The sequence below is a fragment of the Panulirus ornatus genome, chromosome 6 (assembly GCF_036320965.1).
Source record: "Panulirus ornatus isolate Po-2019 chromosome 6, ASM3632096v1, whole genome shotgun sequence".
NCBI lineage: Eukaryota > Metazoa > Arthropoda > Malacostraca > Decapoda > Palinuridae > Panulirus > Panulirus ornatus.
In genome coordinates this window covers 14540618-14557893 of record NC_092229.1, presented here as the reverse complement: position 1 = coordinate 14557893, position 17276 = coordinate 14540618, and the positions used below count along the sequence as shown (strand labels likewise).

Sequence of the window (17276 nt, the reverse complement as noted above, 5' to 3'; positions counted from 1 at the left end):
ATTATATATCCACGATTAAAATTTGGTAGTGGTCATCTTGCAGCACCATTTCTGTAGGTCGTCTGGCGGCCTCGAACCCGCTGCCGGACGTATGACACAGTATCCAATGAGTTAGGCCTTTCTGCAGGATTACAGTATATGGAAGCCGTGACCAGTTGTGGCAAATTGGAGCTGTGCCACATGGATTCTCGTGTCTTGAACTAATTGTTACAGGGCAACGTGTGTTGCACAGCTATATGAAAATGCGGTGATATATATATATATATATATATATATATATATATATATATATATATATATATATATATATATATATATATATATATATATCTTTCATACTATTCGCCATTTCCTGCGTTAGCTAGGTAGCGTTCGCGTTAAGAACAGAGGACTGGGCCTTTGAGGGAATATCCTCACCTGGCCCCCTTTTCTGTTCCTTCTTTTGGAAAGTTAAAAAAAAAAAAAAACGAGAGGGAAGGATATATATTGTTTTCCGTTTCCTGCTTAGCGAGGTAGCGCCAGGAACAAAGAACGGCCTCACAAGTCGACATCCACTCTCCAAGTTTCATGTGTAATGCACAAAACGTATTAGAAAGCGTAAGCATTCAAGACCGAAGACTTTCACTGTGTTGCCAGGGGATATAAATCACATCGTGGACGCCGCCCCTCGGAAATATTCATGAGGAAACCGTTTTGATTCCAGCTGCTCATTGCAGACGTGCAGGCTCGAAGGTCTACACTTGGTAATCATTGTGACCATGAATTTGATGATGGACTAGCTGAGGAGTGACAGTCTCAAACACCAGTTACCGAGTTCTGGGTCCGTTGTGTGTGTGTGTGTGTGTGTGATTACAATTGTTTTGCGCACCGGATCTATCACATCCATGAGGCTCCGTTTATTTTTCTTTCATAAACTTGTTAAGAGTACAGATTGTTTGCTCTGTTCCAAGCAGTATTTTTTCTGTATTATTTTTGACCTGTTTCTTCTGTATACTCTTGTCTTGTTTTTGTCTACTCCTGCTTATCTTGGGGAGGCGACTTGCTGACGTTGTCATATTGATTCATTAATGTGAGTGTTGCAGTCTCGTGTGTGGCTGGTGTTGCTCATCTTCCTTACTTCAGGTACGATCTTCTCGCCTGTGTCTGGACATTTCGTCCTCAAATGGAGTCACCATATCTACGTGTGATCTTCAACGCCTTCCATATACACTTCAGAAAGTTATTTTGCCATTTTGCTAAGATATTTTCATTGATACTCTGCTTAGGGTCTTATATATGACGAATGTAAATTTCAAGCAGTTTGTCCATGTACCTCGGGGTAGGTATGACACTGACCAGTATATAATTTACCTCCCTCAAACAATTTTCATAATGTGTTGTGGCGACAGGCTAGGCACTGTGTCAGACCACAATTCCCATTCACAACGTTGAGTGCCGTAATTGTGCCCTGCAAGATGATAGTCATTATGCCGGATACAGCCACGGGGCTCAGTGTGAGAGGAACTTGCGGGTGGAAACAGAGTCCAGCCTCAAGTCAGAGCACTTTCGGAAAATTGTTTTGGGGTTGAATTATACATTGCTCATTCTCAAAATGCCCTCAGATATATAGATAAGTTGTTTTGAAAGATATTTTCATCATCCGCGAAAGCCAAATTGAAATATACATAACCAGAACTTATTTTAGCAATGTCCTATCTACATTGCTTTATATATATTGTGGGATTCAACTTCATTAACCTTATATTTAACCAAAGCTGAAAGTTGTATTTTTATTTATATATAGTTTCATTGCCCTGAACACACATTATTCTTATGACTGTAGTTAAATTAGTAGCTGTACTGAGATGTGATGGAAGATCTCTCGCAAGTCATGTACATAGATCACATATGATAGTAGCTCCAACACCGAGCCTTGAAGAACACCACTGGTTGAATGTAACTCATTCTGGTGAGAAACTGATGATTCTTACATGTGGTTTGTCTCCTTCCGCCTGAACTAACATTTGATCTATTAAATGCGTATTCCTCCTCTTGTTTGCATTTCTATTTTTACTTGTGCATGATAACGTCGAGTGTACTCATGTACTCCAGATATCAACATCTGTTCCCCCCTGAATTTTCATATGGTTACTTATTTTTCATTTCTCTTCCATTTCCATTGTAGGGTGTCCGTATCACATATTGGTATATATATTTTTTTTTTCATACTATTCGCCATTTCCCGCGTTTGCAAGGTAGCGTTAAGAACAGAGGACTGGGCCTTAGAGGGAATATATATATATATATATATATATATATATATATATATATATATATATATATATATATATATATATATATACTTTTCATTTCCCTTATCCCCTTTCTTAAAGAAAACGTACGACAGTGTTGCTCTCTTCCACTGCTTTAACACTGAAACTTCATACACACAGCGGCCTATCCAGCGGATCTTACGCCTTTGAGTCCACATAACGAATTTCATCAGGGTCGTTTAGGTACACCTTATATCTGGTAAATTTTGTAGTTGCTGATGCGTATCTGTCTTTGCTTCCCAGGGTCGCTTCCCATATCCCATAGTGTTATTACTGAGGCTGATATACCCTTACTTGTGCATAGTTTAACCTTGGCGTGTGGCATATAGCTCCTCATGTGCTGTATATCTTTTTCGACCTCAACACTCCCTCCTGAGTCTTCCTGTCTTTGTTTGTCATTTTAAGTGACATTGTGTGGATAAATTTATGGTATTGTTTAATTATTTTCTCTGTCCACTTATTAATTTGTAAAATTTCTCCTCCGTCCTTCTGTTGCTCCATCTGCTCACTCTCCTTCCTTTCACACTTCTCGCCTATCTTCGTAGTATCTCTCCATGTTCCTCCTTCTTTTTCATGCATGTGTAACACTGACACACAAACAAACACACCGCACGTGTTTTCATCTTTCAAACAACCAAGTTTAGCGAATCCACCCATACATACCCTAGTGATTAATGTCTTCCTGTCTGATTTTCTGTCATGTTAAGACTCCTGGCAGAACAGATGACATTGAAATCAGAAGTGTGTGTGTGAATGTGTGTTTGTTTTGTGTGTTTGTGTACCACGTTTGGTTTGCCCATATCTATGAAATCATGGGAGAAAAACAGCGAACATCCTGCCAGACATCCTGTACGAAATGTTGGGAGGTTGGGCTGGCGCGCCGGCAGTCACCATAGCAGTTAGTTCAGTGTGGTATTCACGTGAGGGGCTGGGGAAATGGTCGTGCGGTGTGTTTATATTTTGAGAGTGGTTTTTATACCATGTTAAACTGTGTGTGAGGATTTATATCAGTAAGCCAACGCTTCTGTTACCATTGGCTGTGAAGACTCGAGAAACTGTGACTTTTGACAGTGGAGCAATATTGTACAGTGCAGTGAAAAGTTGTCGTGGATTATCCATGAATGAGAGCGTCTCTCATGGCACTGATGCCTTGACGAGGACCGCCGATTATCTCCTTAAGTTCAACAGTGGCCCCGTGTTAGGCAGTGCAGTAATAACAGTCGACATCTCTGTAATTACACATGAGTGGAAACTATATATTTTTTTCTTTTTCATTTCATTCTGTGGGAATATATATATATATATATACATATATATATATATATATATATATATATATATATATATATATATATATATATATATATGGTAAACATAAAGGGTGTTACCGGACTCCGCCTTCACGTGGTTACGTTGGGAGTTGTCGCTTTCAGCGAAGCTGTATCATCGCCACTGGATAAACAGGAGTAGTATAGTGTCATCTCATTACTTCTCGACTTAATGTGTACTGACAAGCAGGCTTACCGAGGATGACTCCTTATTTGTTATCACCATTTGCTGGCGGCTTCTAGGACTTAGCCGTAGAGCTAATATCCTCACTTAGCCCCCTTCTCTGTTTTCTCTTGGAAAATTGAAATCGCGAGGAGACGATTTCCAGCCTCCCCCGCTCCCTCCCCTTATAATCGCCTTCTACGACACGCAGGGAATACGAGGGAAGTATTCTTTCTCCCCTATCCCCAGGGACAACACACACACACACACACACACACACACACACACACACACACACACACACACGCTTGATCCCCGTTAACCCCATTAGCGAGGTAACGCCAAGAACAGACGAAGTGCTGCATTGGTTCACATACTTTATCTACCTGTCATGTGTAATGTACCGAGACCACAGCTTCCTGTCCACATCCAGGCCCCATAGACTTTTCCATAGTTTATTCCGGACACTTCACATGCCCTGGCTCAGTCGTTGACAGCACGTAGACACCTGTGTACCACATCATTCCAATATACTCTTCCCCGTGAAGGGGTGTATTATGAGGTTTTGAATTTCTCCCCGCGAAACTGTTGCGAGTTATTCGAGACATAATTATGGTTATATGTTTTGATTACATGTGTCTCATAGAAGTTAAAGGCGAAGGGGATAAAGGTGGTGTTCAAACTACAGAGGCATAAGTTTGTTGAATACATTAGGCAATTTGTATGGTAGGGTTTTGATTGAGAGGTTGAAGGCATAAACAGAGCATCAGTTTGGGAGGGAGCAGTGTGGTTTCAGACGTGTTACAGGATGTGTGGATCAGGTGTTTGCTTTAAAGAATGTGTGAGTAATATGCAAAAAACGTAGATTTGTTTGTGGCATCATTGTCCTGAAGAAAGCATATGACAGGGTGGATTAAGATGCTTTTTGGAAGGCTATAAGAATATACGGTGTGGGAGGTGAGCTCCCAGCAGCAGAAAAGTTTTTATTAAGGGTGTAAGACATGTGTACAAGTAGGAAGAGAGAAGAGTGAATTGTTTCAGGTGAAGATTGATCTGCGGCAGGGATGTGATGTCACCATGGTTCAGTTTGTTTATGGATGGGGTGTTGAGGAAGGTTAAACGTGAAAGTCCTGGCGAAAGGGGCGAGCATGCACTCTGTGAGGAATGAGAGAGCCTAGGAAGTGAGTCAGTTGTTGTTTGCAGATTATACAGCGCTGGTGGCTGATTCTAGTAAAAAAAAACAAGTTTGTGACTGAGTTTGGGAGCGAGTGTGAAAGGAGAAAGTTAGGAACGAATGTGAATAAAAACAAGGTTATTAGGTTCATCAAGGTTGAGGGACAGGTTAGATTGGGTGTGACTTTGAATGGGGAAAAATCGGAGGAATTGAAGTGTTTTGGAAGATATTTGGGTATGGACATGGCAGCGAATGGAACCATGGAATCGAAAGTGAGTCATAGGGTGGGTGAGGGGGCGAAAGTTCTGCGTGCGCTGAGTGTGTGAAAAGAGAGAACGATATTTGGAAAGGCAAAAATATATACGTGTGAAGGAATAGTTGTCCCAACAATATTAGGTGGATGCAAGACATGGGCTTTTGATAAGACTGTACAAAGGAGGATGGATGTGTTGGAAATTAAATTTTTGAGGACACTGTGGTGTAAGGTGGTTTGATCAAAAGTGAGTGATGAAAGGTTAAGACAAATGTGTGGCAGAGAGAGCAGAAAGAGGACGTGCTGAAATGGTTTGGAAATATGGAGAGTTATGAGTGTGGAAAGGAAGGCAAAGAGGATGTGTCTGAAGTGGAAGGAACAAGAACATGATAACCAAGTTGGAGATGGAAGGATGGAGTGAAAAAGATATTGGGCAGTCTGGGCCTGAACATGGAGGAGGTTGTAAGGGTTGCACGGGACGGAGTAAATTGGAACGTTGTGGTAGACAGGGGTTGACGTGCTATCAGTGGACTCATCCAGGGCATGTTAAGCGTCCGGGGCAAACCATGAAAAGGTCTGTAGGGCCTGGATATGGATAAGGGAGCTGTGGTGTCTGTACATTACACAATACACCTATGGATGAGAACGGATGTCGCCTTTCGTCTGTTTTCTGGCGCTACCTGGGGAAACGGCGATCAAGTGTGCGTATAAATGTATGGAAGTCGAGAACATTATCTCGGAAAGCAAAAATGGGTATGTTTGAAGGAATAGTGGTTCCAACAATGTTGTATGGTTGCGAGGCGTGGGCTATGGATAGAGTTGTGCGCAGGAGGATGGATGTGCTGGAAATGAGATGTTTGAGGACAATGTGTGGTGTGAGGTGGTTTGATCGAGTAAGTAACGTAAGGGTAAGAGAGATGTGTGGAAATAAAAAGAGCGTGGTTGAGAGAGCAGAAGAGGGTGTTTTGAAATGGTTTGGGCACATGGAGAGAATGAGTGAGGAAAGATTGACCAAGAGGATATATGTGTCGGAGGTGGAGGGAACGAGGAGAAGAGGGAGACCAAATTGGAGGTGGAAAGATGGAGTGAAAAAGATTTTGTGTGATCGGGGCCTGAACATGCAGGAGGGTGAAAGGAGGGCAAGGAATAGAGTGAATTGGAGTGATGTGGTATACAGGGGTTGACGTGCTGTCAGTGGAGTGAATCAAGGCATGTGAAGCGTCTGGGGTAAACCATGGAAAGCTGTGTAGGTATGTATATTTGCGTGTGTGGACGTGTGTATGTACATGTGTATGGGGGGGGGGTTGGGCCATTTCTTTCGTCTGTTTCCTTGCGCTACCTCGCAAACGCGGGAGACAGCGACAAAGTATAAAAAAAATATATATATATATATATATATATATATATATATATATATATATATATATATATATATATATTGCAATGCACATTTTCATAAAACAAGTGTGTGTATGTGTGTGCGTTGATCGTGATAAAAAGTGATAAATTATTGTGTTTATGAAATGCCGATCCGTATTTTTCATTTTTTGTTTGATATTCTAAACATATGATTACATTATTTTCATCACACATTTGTATGTTGCTGCCTCACTTGAAAACTAGATGATGTTATGTTGTAGATACCGTTATGTGTCTCTAAGAAGAAAAAATAGTCGCATTTATTCTGTAAGGAAAGGGATGAAGCCGTCTGGGTACGTATGTTGGCGCTGCAGGTGCACGGCGCTATACAGCGTGACGGTGAGGGCGGGAGGGAGAGCCGCTGTAACAGGTTGTCACCACTGGGGTGGGTGTCGGCGGGAAGAGCCAGGCTCAACTTACTTCACGTCCACCGGCCACGGTACAGGGCGCAGGGACACTGGGCCTGATCTTACCTCCCGCCTGGAAATACACACACACACACACACACACACACATCGTAGATTCCCTGAAATATAATGGTATTACAACGTTCCGGTAATCTATTTCGGTTATGTTTGTGCAATAATGACTAGGCTTCTCAGTCTGACTCATAGCGGCGTCTGTCATGCGGTGTTGGGTGTAAACACCACAGGGAGAGCCGCGCTGAGATATAATTTCCTTTCTTTACCTTACTCATTTTCATGTGTGGAACTCCTTCATCGGAACTAATCTTGGGGTAGGTTTTGTGTACTGTATGCTCTTATGAGGTATTGTACTGACATCGCAATCGGGATTTTCTTACATAAACATTAACGTTTACGTTAAGTTAGGAAATACTATGGAGTGTATGTAATGCAGCTTATGTAATGAAACAATTCTGTACCAGTTTATGTAAAGAGTCTCAACCCACTGGGGTCTGACAAAGACTCTATGTGGCCTCCGTCAATCCTTTTCGAGCTACCGCTCACAGGAAGATCATGGGCCTAGCGATAAGACTTGCTTGTGTTACCAGGCACATATCAAATCAGAGGTTACGAAAGAATACCCCAATTACGATATTCGTCAATAACACGTATCGTTTAAAATGCACGGAACAGTTTTTATATCCAGTACGTTAATCATGTCATCATTATAGTTTTAAACTTCGATGTATGTCGTAGGTCCTGAAAGTAAAGTCAGCAGTAGGGGTATAGGCTTCGTTATTATACGGAAGGATATGAATCTGTTAAGACTTGCTGGGTTGACCGCCTGACTCGGTTTCCGGTCTGGGAAACACGACTAAAGGTTGCTTAGGTCCAGGCAGGGTCGTGGTGGTGGTAGGTCTGGGGATGTGTGTCTTGTTACTGTGATGTACTAGGATATGATCGTGGTAGGTTGAGGAGCGGGAGCTCATACGCTCTTAGGTCATAGGTATAGAATTATTGTACCTAAGTTGGGGCTCTTCTCACTGTGAAAGAGCAATATGAAATGAAAAGAAAAGGTCACTTTTGTGAACATTGTATAATAGTTTTACTGGGGAAAACTATATTATCGTGATGAAGCATTTCAGCAGCCAGGTTAGACTTCGTTTACTCATATAAACCTGAGTGGCGTTTCCTCGTTTGTGTGTTAATTACTGTGGCATATAGCCATTCTATTTTTTTTTTTTTTTTTTTACAGGTGGCATTTCCAGTGGTCACCATTACGACATGCATCAGACAGATTTTGTGTATGTGAATGATGTGCGTGTTGTATATATAATAACACTTCCACATCAGTACGTCCGCCACCTCGGGGAAGGCTAGTGTTGCAAACTTAAACAGTAAAGATGGCTACGGCAGAATCGAAATTTGTCCTCTGAGTTTTGACAATTTCTTTCTTGAGATTTTGAATTAGAAAATTAACAGAAGTTACAAAGTTGGTCACGTTGAAACATAGTTTTTTTTGGACAGTATTTCCTATAAGTTGTTTTCCTGTATCGGTTCGATGTCGTATATAACGGTATTATGTGCGAACACCGGTATGTCTTGGCAAGCCGACACTGAGGGAAGGACAAATAGACTGCTGAGTCGCCTGCATTTGGACGGGAGACTTACGCAACCAGCTGTCTCTCTCGCTTCCGCCAAGGAACATAACTCTCCCGCAGTTGACCACTCGCTGTACAGTTAAGAGCGAACGTTGGTGCATTCGGCGTCATTGACTTGGGCAATATTAAGATTCTTGTCTGCTCTCATAGTACTTATATTAGTTATTTGAATGTGAATGCAATTTGACCTTTGGCTATATATATATATATATATATATATATATATATATATATATATATATATATATATATATATATATGCGCTGTCGTATTTTTAGAAATATTGTTTACCTCTTTTTGAGCATGAATCTAGTGAAATTACTGCTATAAGTTAGCAACAATGCATATGGGCCGTGCAGCTTCCCTAAGGCAGCATCCTGATGTTTATTGGTGCTGTGAGGTGACACGTTATCATACCGCTAGTTTTTGGTGACCTCTGCCTGCAGTGTGTGCATCTCGACGTATGTGTAAGTGTCTCTTACAGATCCTATGTACGACATGATATAAAAGGGTAGACCTTGGTCCACTCTTTCCGGGATTTTGTCCTGAACTGAAAAGAACCTTTGAATTTGGCCGGAGACGGTCGCCACGGTCCGGTCCACTGAAATCGCCTGCTTTAAGAAAATCCTCCAACTTGGCGTTTCTGATATTGGTGTGTGTCTGTGTCCGTAAAACAGAGGCATATCACATTGTTCGTGTGTTATGTGGATAGTATTGTAAATATTTTCAGGTGGATAAACGCATCGGTTTTTAACAGTTTATGGAAAAAGGGTGTTTCCCTTGTAGATAAATGTATATAAAGTGCTATATGTGAATAGAGGGCGTGTATGTACATTTTCACACGAGTGGGGTGGAGGGTACCGGACGCTAGGAGATAGATAGACGGAAGTCACTGTCCTTAGTGGGGGACTGGGGAGTTGATTTGCGTGGTAGACGGTTTGAAGAAGAGGAAGAGAAAGTATTTTATTTCCTTATGGAGAGAGAGAGAGAGAGAGAGAGAGAGAGAGAGAGAGAGAGAGAGAGAGAGAGAGAGAGAGAGAGAGAGAATCTTTCACTGGTGGGTGGATAGTAGGATAACTCTGTAATGGCTAGTTTTGTTGCATATTCCTGCTAGATGGATGAACGATGAATCCGTAATGGAATGTGTAGTAAAGAGGCACATTTATGGAGAGGGAGCGCTACAAAGTATAATGCTATGTTTTTTTTTTTTTTCCATGGGATGGGTAGATGTAAGGGATTTGGATTTGGAAGCTGCTACACTGAAAGCGTTGTTGGTAAATGGATGTATCTCTTCAATTTAGTTTGGGATGTGTTGTGATGTATATATATAAACGGATGGTCTCGTGCAGATTTGGTTTAATTCTAATGGTTTGGTTTGTTTAGCAGTGGATGGTCTACCCCTGGCATTTGTACTGATATTCGTAACCGTTTTTGAGAATATGTGTTAAGTTTACACGTACTCTCATGTCTGTATGACAGGTGGTACCCCTGCCCCTTACCTCATTTACATCCGGCGTTACAGCTGTCCGGCGCTTGTTTATCTCTCGGTACAGCAGTCCACATTATTGTCTGCCTTAGGGTACAGCTGTCCTCGCTGCTGTTCATCATAGTACAGAATCCCAACACTTTTTTGTCTTGTGGTATAGTTAAGGTACTATGTCTGGCGGTACGGTTTCCCTTAGAGTGTATATTTTCGTATAGTTACTCACTTTTGTATATCTGACGGTACAGTTTCCCTCATTGTGTATATTCTGGTATAGTTGTTCTCACTGTTGTATATCTGACGATACAGTTTCCCTCATTGTGTATATTCTGGTATAGTTATTCTCACTGTTGTATATCTGACTGTACAGTTCCACTTAATACGTATACTACGATCCATTTACTCCCTTTTTTGTATATCTGACCGAACAGCTGTACTGAAGTATGTCTCATGATGCAACGACCATGGCTGATACATGTTTCATGGTTCAGCCACCCTCATATAGGGGTATATTTTGCTGTATGTGGTGTACGTATCACGGTGGAGCTCCTACTAACCCCCCCCCCATCCCCCATACCTGGGTATTTGGCGGTAAAGGTTTAATGGTCTTCTGAGATTATACAGAGACAGACGCTGGGAAGGTGTATGTTTATGGATGAGGTGGCGAGGGAGGGTCCCAGGTAAGTGGGCTAAAGTTGAATAAGAAGTACCGACGAAGGAGCAGACATTTCAGACGTACTTCACCTAAAGCTGTTATTTTTTTCATCATGCTGAATGGATTGGCCGTGATTATTTTAAGGTTGGTTAGATTGTATTAGGTTGGCGATTTTTGAATGCTCTAATTGTCCGCCGGGACTTATTCATTATTTACCGGTAAAATGAAGGGGTAAAGATTCTCTGTGTGTTGAGGAATGTGAGGAGAGATCAGCGTCTGTATAGGGCAAAGATGGTTATGATTGATCGTATGGTAGTTCTGACGGTGTTGTATGGATGCGAGTCGTGGGCCCTAAATGGATGGTTACGGAAGAGGATGTGTGTTTTTGGAAATGCTTGTGGTCGATATGTGGTTCAAGGAGGTTTGATGAAGCAAGAAATGTCAGGGTGAAAGAGACATCGTGGTAATAAGAAGAGTGTGGTTGAGACAGCAGCAGAAGGTGTGTGAAATGTTTGGAGTAATGGAGAGGATGAGTGTAGAGAGACTAAGAGGGTTTATGTGTAAAGAGGGGAGGAAACAAGATGGGGAACGCCGTGGACGAGATGGAAGGATAGAGTGAAAGATGCGTTGAGTCATCTGAACCTGAGCACGCAGGACGGTGTGAGTTGTGCATGGGATAGAGCGAATTGGAGCAATGTAATATTACATACAGGGGGGCGACCAGCTGTCTGTGGGCACATGAAGCGGTCGGGGGAAACCACAGAAAGTTCTGTGGGTATTGGGTTTCTGGTTTCGATACATTATACATGACAACTAGGGACTGGATGTGAGCAAATGAGGCCTCTCCTTATCTGTTATTGGCGTTACTTTGGGAACGCGGGAAATAAACCTATAAATGAAGAGGAAAAAGGAATATATATATAATGTGTGTGTGTGTGTGTGTGTGTGTGTGTGTGTGTGTGTGTGTGTGTGTGTTGTCCTCGTCTCAGGCCATGACACAAGCGACACAGGTCTCGGGTCAGGACTGCATGCCGGTGCACATGTTCAGTAGCTTGACGTGGTTATGCTAATGAATAACCAGGGGTAAGGTGGAGGTAGGTAGGGCGGGCTGACTCTCTCTCTCTCTCTCTCTCTCTCTCTCTCTCTCTCTCTCTCTCTCTCTCTCATTCTGGTTGACGGGTGGTCGCCCTCCGCTCGCCTGGCACACACACACCAGATGTTAAGGCTCTTCGCACCTGTGGAGCGACGCCCCTCCCTTCTCCACAGGTGACGGGGGTGATAACATACGTACCTCCCCAGTCCCTATCAGGTACGCTCCACCCTCCCCAAGCCCCCCGGGTGGATGTGGAGCTCAGCACACTCTCCCTCCACCTCCCCCTGCTTCCTCCCTTGTGCCCCCCAACCGTCCTGACCCCGAGGTGGTGTTGGGAGGGTGAACCCCCAGGGTAGAGTCACCACCACATGCCCCCGCTCCCTCCCTCACCCTCAGGTGACGACTGGGTGGAGTGAAAGCCTCCGCCACCCCTCTCTCTCTCTCTCTCTCTCTCTCTCTCTCTCTCTCTCACACACACACACACACACACACACACACACACACACACACACACACACACACACACACACACACACACACAACCCCCTTCCGTAACCCAGTTGTGTGTGTGTGTGTGTGTGTGTGTGTAATGAGGTCGTAATGGAGGGGTGAGGAGAGCCCATGGTGTAGGTCGCCCTCGGGTGGCTCTCGGCCAGAAGGACAGGCCTGCCCCCCTCCCCCCCCCTCTCTCTCTCTCTCTCTCTCTCTCTCTCTCTCTCTCTCTCTCTCTCTCTCTCTCTCTCTCTCTCTCTCTCTCACGGTCAACATGATGTGTGCTGGTAGCCCCGGCAAGTTCATTTTTATTGTTCACCCCGAGCTCATCCTGTGAGCGGTCTCCTCTGTACTCCCGATTTTTTTTTTTTTTGTCACATCAGAGGAGAAAAATTTGGTTATGGCGGCAAGTGTTATTTTGTTATATTGAGTTGAATAATAGAACAGTTGAATATGTTGAGTTGTATGTAGTTATAAAGGATCGTTACCGGAGGTGGAAGAGTATGTTGTACGACGAAAATGAACACAAGAATTGATTCACAACAGGTGACTGATGTTGTGTAGATTGTAGGAGGACAAACAAGGAACGAAATCAAGGGATCAGATTGTGTATTTGTTAACACCATGTCTGAGAAATGATCAGGTAATGTTACACAGATGACGGAAGATGGAGGGAGGGAGGTGTGTATGACGCTGCTTTCCATCACCTGGTCGTGTCTCTCGTCATAACTGTGATGAGATGAGGCTTAGGGGGCCACACCTTCATCATCTTGTTATTTTAGTTCATTCTGTAATTAGTTCTCCCCCCCCCCAGCTGGCTTTCCCCTTCCGCCCAGATGGTTTTGGCGTCTCATGGCTGTTTTGTTTTGTACCCAGCTGGCATGATGGGTGGCGTAGCCCCTCCTCCCCAGCTGGCATGGAGCGCTGAATAGTCTTAGAAGCTCCAGTGCTTGGCTTGTAAGCCTTAATTTTATAATCCAATCCAATCTCAGCTGGCGTTGATGTATGTCGAGCGTGGCGTAGGTGGCCCCTGCCCCTGTTGGTAATCGTATCCACCACAGCTGGTCCGGGTTCCTCCTCCTCCTCTTCTTCCTCCTCCTCCTCTTCCTCCTCCTCCTCCTCTTCCTCCTCCTCCTCCTCCTCCTCCTCCTCCTCCTCCTCAACAGCAGCAAGTTTGAAGGGCAGGTTGTGGCAGGTGAGGAGGAGGGTCCGCCGTGACGCGGGTTTAAGATCACATTTCACGACACTTTCTGCCGGCTGGAGTCAGGGGGTCGAGTGACTGGATCGTGGTGTTGGTGGGTGAAGACACTAACCTAGATGTATATAGGCGATGTATATAGGCCCAGATTTGTTCATTATCATCTCTCAGAGTTGTCTTCCTCTCTCGTAGATGATGTATCTGGATTCCCAGACGATCTATCAAGTGACCTGTTTTGATGTGGTCGACTGATGAATGGTTGGTGTGTGTGTGTGGTTGGTCCGGGTGAGTCCCGCCCCGGGGGCTGGTGCTGACGCGGGCCAGACCGGGGTTGCCGGTCGTCTGAGCTGGCTGGCCCCCGGGGTTCACAGGAGGATGTGAAACGCACCACACACACACACACACACACACACACACACACACACACACACACACACACACACACTGAGACATATTTCCTGCCCACCGCCGCGACGCTGAGACGGCAGGGGCGCCCCACTCAGCCTGAGACCAGCCAGGTGGTTGGTAGGGGCGACACACACACACACACACACCCTCGCTGCCCCACGAAGCAGCAGCAGCCGCTTCCTCCTCCTCCTCCTCCTCCTCCTCCTCCTCACGTCCTCGCCTGATGTGCACCTACCGTGGACGTGTCCCGGACCTGGTTAACATTACCCAGTTTTTCGCCGATTTTCACCTTTTTTGGGGGAGGATCGATGGAGATGTGGACTCATGGGCGGTACGTTGGTGGCTCTGAGCACTGCACGATCACGTGACTGACTGCAGGGGGAGAGAGCGAACTTAACCAGTGCCCTCCTCCCCCAGGCCGGACGTTGTGGCCCCCAGGGTGCGGTGCGCCCCGCCCACACCAACCTGCTCAGGGAGCCACAGGGTGCGCTAGTGGGCCAGGCAGGCCAGGGGCCGCCTCTTGTGTTGGTGGTGTGTGAGAGATTGTGATTTGTGCTGGTAACCCCGGCAAGTACACCGTGCACCCGCCCACCCTCCGTCATGCTCATCCTGTGAGCGGTAGCGCAGAAGGATGACAGGGGGTCACAGAGGGTCTTTGTCAGATCTCAGTGGGTTGTGATGTTCATCACGGAGATCGTACAGAGGCGGTTCATGTGATATCATTACGTTACGTAATCTTTCATATGGCAAGTCTGGCCGACTAATGTGGTGGAAACATGGATTCAACCTTAGAATTTGAGTTACCTTGTTATTAACATTATGATTGTGACGTTTCTTGCTTGGGGTGGCTCAGATCGATCCCTTAAAAGCTCTGTTTATTCACAGTCTAAGACACAGTGTTCTGTTTAGTTTGTGTTCAGATGTCTGGCCACAAAGTGTACAGTTCACATGATTATCATATTATCATCTCCAGATAGATCAAAGCACATATTGTACTTATAGCTTAGACGTAGTCTATTAAGCACAACATCTTGTGGTCTGTCATCTTCTCATGTTCTCCACATACATCCATGTTTTACTTGACACATTTTGATGCAAACTGTGTCTACTTGTCCTTAACCGAACTCGTCTTCGTGCTTCAAATGAGTCTGTTAATTTCTCTCTAATTACAGTTTTGAGGCTTCTTATTAAATGACAGTTCAGTGTTTGTTTTCAACATCACCTTTACTAAGTGCAAGTTTGGTTAAAACATTATCTTCGTCATGCCCGCGGAGCTCCGGCCTCACGGAGAGGGAATTCATAACACCTGGAGAGTTTGTTGTTGGCCGTGGTTGTGATGTGTTCTTCATGCTAATGAGAGTCTCACGGTCGTCTTGGTAGTGGTAGGTAATTGTGGTAGTGTTTGTGATGGTAGCAGTGATGATGGGGTACTGGTAAGGTAATTGTGGTAGTGTTGGTGACGGTAGCAGTGATGATGGGGGTACTGGTAGGTAATTGTGGTAGTGTTTGTGATGGTAGCAGTGATGAGGAGGTGGTGTGGGACAGCTGGGCCAGGCAGGCGCCTGGCTGTACGCCACCAGCATCATCCCAGCACTCCCCCTGCTGCATGACGCGACTTGTGAAGCAGCAGCAGCGGTTGTTTACACCACGACTGGTGTGTGTTGGACCAAAACTTGGGTCAACGTGTGAGCAGCCATCACAGTTAATGTCGTTCAATGTGAACTAAATCTTTTGAAGGTCAGAGTGAAATGAACACAAGCTGATCCATATTGCCATCATACTATCATGCAAGAAGAACCCCATATATGTATGTATATATATATATATATATATATATATATATATATATATATATATATATATATATATATATATATATTACCCCTGGGGATAGGGGAGAAAGAATACTTCCCACGTATTCCATGCGTTTCGTAGAAGGCGACTAAAAGGGGAGGGAGCGGGGGGCCGGAAATCCTCCCATCTCTTTTTTAATTTTCCAGAAGGAACCGAGAAGGGGGTCAAGTGAGGATTTCCCTCAAAGGCTTTGTCATCTGTTTCTTAACGCTACTTTTTTTTTTTTTTTTTTTTTTTTTTTTTAATTTTCCAAAAGAAGGAACAGAGAAGAGGTCCAGGTGAGGATATTCCCTCAAAGGCCCAGTCCTCTGTTCTTAACGCTACCTTGCTATCGCGGGAAATAGCGAATAGTATGAAAAAAAAAAAAAAAAATATATATATATATATATATATATATATATATATATATATATATATATATATATATTTTCTTTTATACTACTCGCCATTTCCCGCGCCAGCGAAGTAGCGTTAAGAAACAGATGACAAAGCCTTTGAGGGAAATCCTCACTTGACCCCCTTCTCGGTTCCTTCTGGAAAATTAAAAAAGAGATGGGAGGATTTCCGGCCCCCCGCTCCCTCCCCTTTTAGTCGCCTTCTACGAAACGCATGGAATACGTGGGAAGTATTCTTTCTCCCCTATCCCCAGGGGTAACATATATATATATATATATATATATATATATATATATATATATATATATATATATATATATATATATATATATATATATATTATCCCTGGGGATAGGGGAGAAAGAATACTTCCCACGTATTCCCTGCGTGTCGTAGAAGGCGACTAAAAGGGAAGGGAGCGGGGGGCTGGAAATCCTCCCCTCTCGTTTTTTTTTTTTTTTTTTTTTTTTTTTTTTTCCAAAAGAAGGAACAGAGAAGGGGGCCAGGTGAGGATATTCCCTCAAAGGCCCAGTCCTCTGTTCTTAGCGCTACCTCGCTAGGCGGGAAATGGCGAGTAGTATAAAAAAAAAAAAAAAATAAATATATATATATATATATATATATATATATATATATATATATATATATATATGAATATAGTATACAAAATTTCATATTATATCATACGATGATAAGATTCTTCAGAAGAATATAATGTACAATGGATGATATAATTTAGAAAACTGAACCTATTTATCGTTCCTTAAAGAAAATTGACTAAGATAAGGGTCCCGGGTTCGATCCTGGCTGTTGGAAATGTGTATTTTGTATGGTAGTATAAAAGTGCGCGTTCATCTGCACTATATATATATATATATATATATATATATATATATATATATATATATATATATATATATATATATTTTTTTTTTTTTTTTTTTTCATACTATTCGCCATTTCCCGTGTTAGCGAGGTAGCGT

The 17276-nt window shown here is 43.5% G+C and overlaps 1 protein-coding gene across 14 annotated transcripts in view; it reads left to right on the top strand.

Moving 5' to 3' along the window:
- LOC139749073 (uncharacterized) overlaps positions 1 to 17276 on the top strand; it is a 298095-nt gene that overhangs the window by 101507 nt on the left and 179312 nt on the right. For 2 of the 14 annotated variants that reach the window (XM_071662568.1, XM_071662567.1), the window contains exon 1: positions 3219 to 3259. The exons of 11 other annotated variants lie outside the window; for them this stretch is intronic. The gene's annotated coding sequence lies outside the window, so the exon portion shown is untranslated. Of the gene's footprint in view, positions 1 to 3218; positions 3260 to 17276 lie in introns of those variants that run through there. One more of the 14 variants, XM_071662555.1, reaches the window with a different exon arrangement.